Here is a 6026-nt window from a genome sequence, read left to right as displayed (position 1 = left end):
CGTAGTCATATCTTTCACTGTACATTGGCTTTTATATATACCTGCCACACTTTTCCTGTTAAAATCCAATCATGTATGTCATGCATTTTCGATACAGTTTCTTTGATAGGCCTACTGTTCCTTAAAGAGTCATAAACCGAACTCGATTGCTCCGTGTGGTTCCCCACACGGGACTGATTTACCTATGATGTGACTGTTCTCTCCCCCCAGCTCCGTTATCCCACCCCAGCCCTCCTCTCGCTGTCCAGTGTAGATCTTCAGCTAGCGTGGCTAATCTTCATCGTCAGGGTACACGAGGTAGCCGGAGAAATGGTTATAAGCATTCTAGTGTTTCCAGCGAGGCTTCTCCCGGACACCATCTCCATGTAAACCTGGCAGCCTCTCCTCATCTGCAACACCACCACCTGGTGGACACATGTGGCACACCACGGTTGTCGCCAATACGGTGTTTTTTCTCTTCACGCAATCCATTTTACAAATCCATTTTTTAAAATAGAAACTATTTCTCACTGATATGTACACATTGTTAATCTAATACTGCCCACACACGATAACCCAAGTGCGATGCGCTATTGACTTTATTGTAACCCTTTGGAAACCACGTGACGTGAATTCAACACCGCTGTCGTAGGCTACCTGGGACCCGCTGTCCTCCGTGTCCTCGCGGTTGTCCTCCCACGTGGACGCACGACCTCTCGTTCAACATCAGTTGGATCTGCATACAGGATCCAGGCGGTTCTGGTATCTCTTATTTACTTTATTCTAATTATTATTATTGCGATCTGCCTATTTTTACCTCTTTATTACTTATTTGTAATTATCTTTATTGTACTTTATATAGTATTGTTGCTGCTATGTGGCTGTTGAGGAACCTAGCCCCATAATTGTACTCTTATGTAAAATAAGATGTAATAAAGTAATTCTGATTCTGATTCTGGAGTAGGCAGGCTACTTGTGTGTGCATTACTCTAGGCCTCACTTCCACAAGACACCTGTCAAAAGCTTAACTCGTCTCTACATGTCATTTACTCAGGTCAATCATGTTGGCACAACAAAAAAAACGGGGGAAAAGTAAAAAGAGTAAAAGCAAAAATAATTAAAAAGAAACATTGAAAAGCTGAAAGGAAAGCGTGCCAATTGTAATGTAAGTGACGGTGTGTTGCGGGCCTACATTATGGTAGAGGCGCGCCCCCGTGGTACCGACGCTGGAGTACACAGTGTAGGCGAAGGAGTATACCCCCGCACGAGGCGCCGGTGAAGATGCCTGGTGAGAGGGAACCAGGGAAGGGTTAGTGAAGAATAACTAGTTCCTCTGTGGTAACGTCGTTTCGTGCTCGGTATGGCTGTGAGGGGTAAATGTCATCGTGTGGTTTACAGGTTTGGTCTGTCTCGGCTGGGGCGGAATTGGCAAAGAGGCCATGTTTGTAGTAACTAACTTATCTAAAAACTCATAAAACCGTATATGGTGTTGTCCACTATGTGGAGAAGAAACCATTCATAACTTGTGTTATGTTATGTTAGCTTGAAAAATGTCATCAAAAGAAGCTTAGACTCAAATAATTGACATCATTCGTGAGTCGGCGGTGAGCCTGAGCTGTGACCCGTGAACACGTGACACTTTACACTGGGCAAAACGTCTGTGTCTACGTCTATGGCTTTACCGGCAATGACGAAATATGTGTGTGTGTGTGTGTGTGTGTGTGTGTGGTGTGTGTGGTGTGTGTGTGTGGTGTGTGTGTGTGTGTGTGTGTGTGTGTGTGTGTGTGTGTGTGTGTGTGTGGTGTGTGTGTGCGCGCACACGCGGTACAGCTTTGTGTCTTACCCAGAGCAGGGTTATATCCGGTTCATCGTAGTCGACACTAAGGTGTAGGGAATGGGAACATTTTGTGGTGAAAGGACCAAAAGAACCGGATCTTGCAGCCATGCTGACTGAACAGGCGATGTGGGTGTTTTTAAGAGAGAATCGTGGAAATATAAGAGAGAAAAAGTCATGATATATAAATATCTGTCCAATGCATCGCATGCATCAACATACAATGCGCGCACGCTATTTGACATCTTGACCACATCAACGTGCCAAATTGGAAAATTCTGCCGATTTAGATTGACCATTTAATTCTAATTTTAAATATGTGAAACAGGGACATGACAATTGGCAGTGCAGTCTTCTCAGCAACAACAGTTTACAATTGAGTGGGTGATGGATTGATTGGACTTGGTCCGTTTTAATTGAATTGCCATTGAATATTGCAATAACCCCCCCCCTGCAGGGTTTACTTGTGAGGGCCTCTGTTTGCATTTCAACGTCGTGGAGCTCCATCCTCAATGCCACCAGCCTGGTGTAGACGCTGTCTTCCAGGGCCGTGAACTGCTTGGCCCCACAACAGCAGTCCTTCTGCCTGAATGCACAATCGCACCCCCAGTTCACACCACAGCTCAGGGTGCTCGGGAGGTTGACTGTGACAGAGGGTTGGTGATGGGGTGAGGTTGAGGATGGCCACTTAAGAAAAACAAATGATCCCCTGAAATGGTTTGGAAGTAAAAATGAGTGCTTTCAGGCAGTGATTTGTATAGACGGCCAGTGATGGGATCTCATTATGTGGTCCAGTGAAAACAATTTACATTGACAGACCATTGTTTCCTGCTGTCCATTATCAATTTTGGATGACAAATGTTGACATTGAATGAGATTTGTGTTGTTGTTGTTGTTGTTGATGAAAGTGATAAATTGTTTCCTACTTGCTGTTTGTGCCAATAGGTCGATATTGCTGCCCATGCCATGGACAGTGGTGCAGAGGCACAGCACCCCCACACGCTCATAAGCGACAATGCAACCATCTTCAACTGAAATCATGCAGCGGGGGATTAATTCTGATTTCAGGGTTATATCTTTTCAAATATCTGAGTTCTTTAACCTGAGCGACACTTGCTTAGAAAGTATCTTCACAACCATTCTAACATACTTGACCTTGCATGCATGGTTTAATGACACAAATATTAACGTATATCTATGGACAGAGGATTAGGGCCACGTGATTTTCTTTTTTGATTTCTGAGAATAAAGTCAGAATTCTGACTTTGAACTTTTAAATGTTAAATGTGGCCCCAATCCTCTTCGGTACATGTCTGTTTAAAGGAAAGGAACCAATTATTTATTTAAGAACGGTAATTCATCGACTTACTGTACAGGTTTGGCTCGGTGTCCTCGATATAAAGGGATGCTAACACCTGTGAGAGTGTGAGAGGTCTGCTGTTAGCAAGAGTCCGGCAGGTATGAAGTATGCAGGGCTTGCTTTGACCACTTATGATGTATGTCACATGACCTGATGGAGGGGAAGACTGTATCTACCAACACACATTCACCTAACTAACAAACACACACACCACACACACCACACACACACACACACCACACACACACACACACACACACACACACACACCACACACACACACACACCACACACGCACACACACACAGATACACACACAACCACACTATTGTGAAAACACAGGTCTTCAGTGCCAGGGAAAAAACTGATACCAAAGCCCCTTTCACAATGGGGGAGGCAACACCCTGTGAACATATAACGTTTCCTTTAATGTGACAAAACAAGAACACCTGTTTGAAAAGCATTTTTCCCTCATCAGCAGATTTAGTGGGTCGCTGGGTATCTGATTGCCATCATTTCAGTGGAGCACAATGCTCTCATGGCTGTTGGACACTGACCTCATGGCGTTTGTATGGGGCGAAAGCAGCTGATGAACGGTGGGTAACTGCTATCAGTTCATCAGAGAAGGCCCGCATTGGTATATTGGTACACAACATCACCTGGTTCCCAAGCTAAAGTGGAACAACCAGATGGTTGATAAAGACAAGGCAGGAGGCAGGGTAGGGGCGGCAAGGGGAGGATGGGTCGCTGCTGACAGGGGGGCATCGCTTGGAGCTTTGTTGATGCAAATTGTTGTTACGTGTGAACTAGACATTTGACTGTGAGCCTTAGCTCGTCCACACAATGCCAATCCTGTGGGTGTTTGTTTGCAGCATTAAAAGCTGTAAATTGGTTGCTGGTTGGGGAATGGAGATTTATTGCTGCACGGGCAGCGTTCCCACGGAAAGGCACTCAATTCCTAAACCCAGCAAGGCCACTTGCTGGGTTTAGGAAAACCCAGCAAGTGGCCTTAACCCTAACCCTAACCCTAACCCCAAGCAACACAGAAACTCACTCTGATCGTGTGCCCGCCGCCCAGTTGGGGTGTGCCTAGATCAGGGATTCCCAACCCCCGGTCCAGGAAAGGCAAGAAAAAAAATCATATTTTATAACTTATGCTAAATGAGTCATGTTAATTCCTCCAACACAGAATCTATAGAGTGTTTTTTTACACATTTTGTGTATTATTGGTTTATTCAATTCATACAATTAGCCTTTGTTGCACCCTAGTTCATAATATGCGACTAACCCACTGTAAATTAAGCACTGTAGATGCACTATGTCTCATGTGTTGAAGTCTCAGTTGACTTAACTTGTGGTTCTCTTATAAATTGTATTATTTTATGTATTGCATTGTTGAGGGGAGCCTGATACATATCAGCAACTAAATTGCTGATATGACAAATAAATCATCTTCAAAAACAGCTGCATCCTTTGATTAAAAATTATGCATTTTAAAATTAAGGCATTTAAATTGACGACCGGTAGTCATATATGAATATGCCATATATGAATAGACCGGTCCTTGGGAAAAAAAAGTTGAAACCCCTGGCCTAGACAACCGCATCGAGTGTTTATACCAGGGGCTGGCCGGCCACCACCTGAATGGTGGTGTTAGAAGAAGATTCCTTATTTGTCATTGGGATTTCTGCATTTATCCCATCACTAGTAGCAGTTGGCAGCCACAGTGCAGCGCACAGGGACCATCTCCAGGTGTACCTCCTAGGTCAAGGGCACCGGCGGAAGAATAACCTCACATTGATGTCTTCTGGTGTGGGAGGAAACCAGAGCACCTGCAGGGAACCCGCTTCAACATGGGGAGGTCACCACCAATGTACTGTCTGGGAGCCAGACTGGTCGTCGTTCTGGTAGTTAAACATGAAGTTGGAATAGTATTCCTATACTGGCTGTAGCTTTACTGGTAGTTTGAAGTTAAACATTACGTTTTTATAGTATACCTATACTGGCTTTAGCTATACTGGTAGTTGTACTGGTAGTCAAACTGGTTGTCGTTAGGTGAGTGCTGCATGCATTAAAAATGTATTTTATTGTTCGACTACAAATAGTACCAAATTTCAATACTTATTCATGTTTCCACTGGTGAAATTTTCCTTTAAGTTGACGCTGGAGCGTGAGGATGTTCAGCAGTGTTGCCAGGTTGGGTGATTTCTCCCGCTGGATTGGATTACTTTTGGAGGACGTTCAGGCAGTGTTGCCAGATTGGGCAATTTTCTCGCTCTATTGGGCTACTTTTAATCACACACACACACACACACACACACACACACACACACACACACACACACACACACACACACACACACACACACACACCACACACACACACACACACACACACACACACACACACCTTTCAGATTCTTCAGTTCAATTCATTTTACATTTCTGCATTTTAGCAATGCTTGGCACTCAGCTTTTTCATTCAGCTGTCACTTTATTTGTTTGCAAAACAGTCCCGCTGGGCGTAGGTCTACGTCTATTTACTAGTGGGAGGCACTATTGTAAAACCGATTTGATTTCTTGAAAAACAGAATAAAATAACTAAGTGAAAGTGACACGACAGCGGTAAATAAACTTTATTTTACTTAGAAAAATTCTTGTAACTATGCCTTGATGTGATGTTTTTAATTAAAAACATCAATGGGACCACTTCTATTGCTCTTGGTGCTGAAGGCCCTTCTGCGATACCCTAAACCAACCATGGACCAAGCTGGTTTGAAAATATACAACGCAGAAAGCTGGGAGCATTTTGAAATTGAAATTTGTCTCATACAGAAACAGGCACAGTCAAGT

The 6026-nt window shown here is 43.9% G+C and overlaps 1 pseudogene; it reads right to left on the bottom strand.

Annotated features, from left to right (window-relative positions):
- Positions 1-270: 270 nt before the first annotated feature.
- On the bottom strand, positions 271-1924 carry LOC130405683 (collagen alpha-2(VIII) chain-like; annotated as a pseudogene).
- Between the last annotated feature and the right edge of the window lie 4102 nt (positions 1925-6026).

This window comes from Gadus chalcogrammus, chromosome 16 (assembly GCF_026213295.1).
Source record: "Gadus chalcogrammus isolate NIFS_2021 chromosome 16, NIFS_Gcha_1.0, whole genome shotgun sequence".
Lineage (NCBI taxonomy): Eukaryota > Metazoa > Chordata > Actinopteri > Gadiformes > Gadidae > Gadus > Gadus chalcogrammus.
The sequence above is the reverse complement of the archived record's forward strand: the minus strand, read 5'-3'. Positions and strand labels throughout refer to the sequence as shown.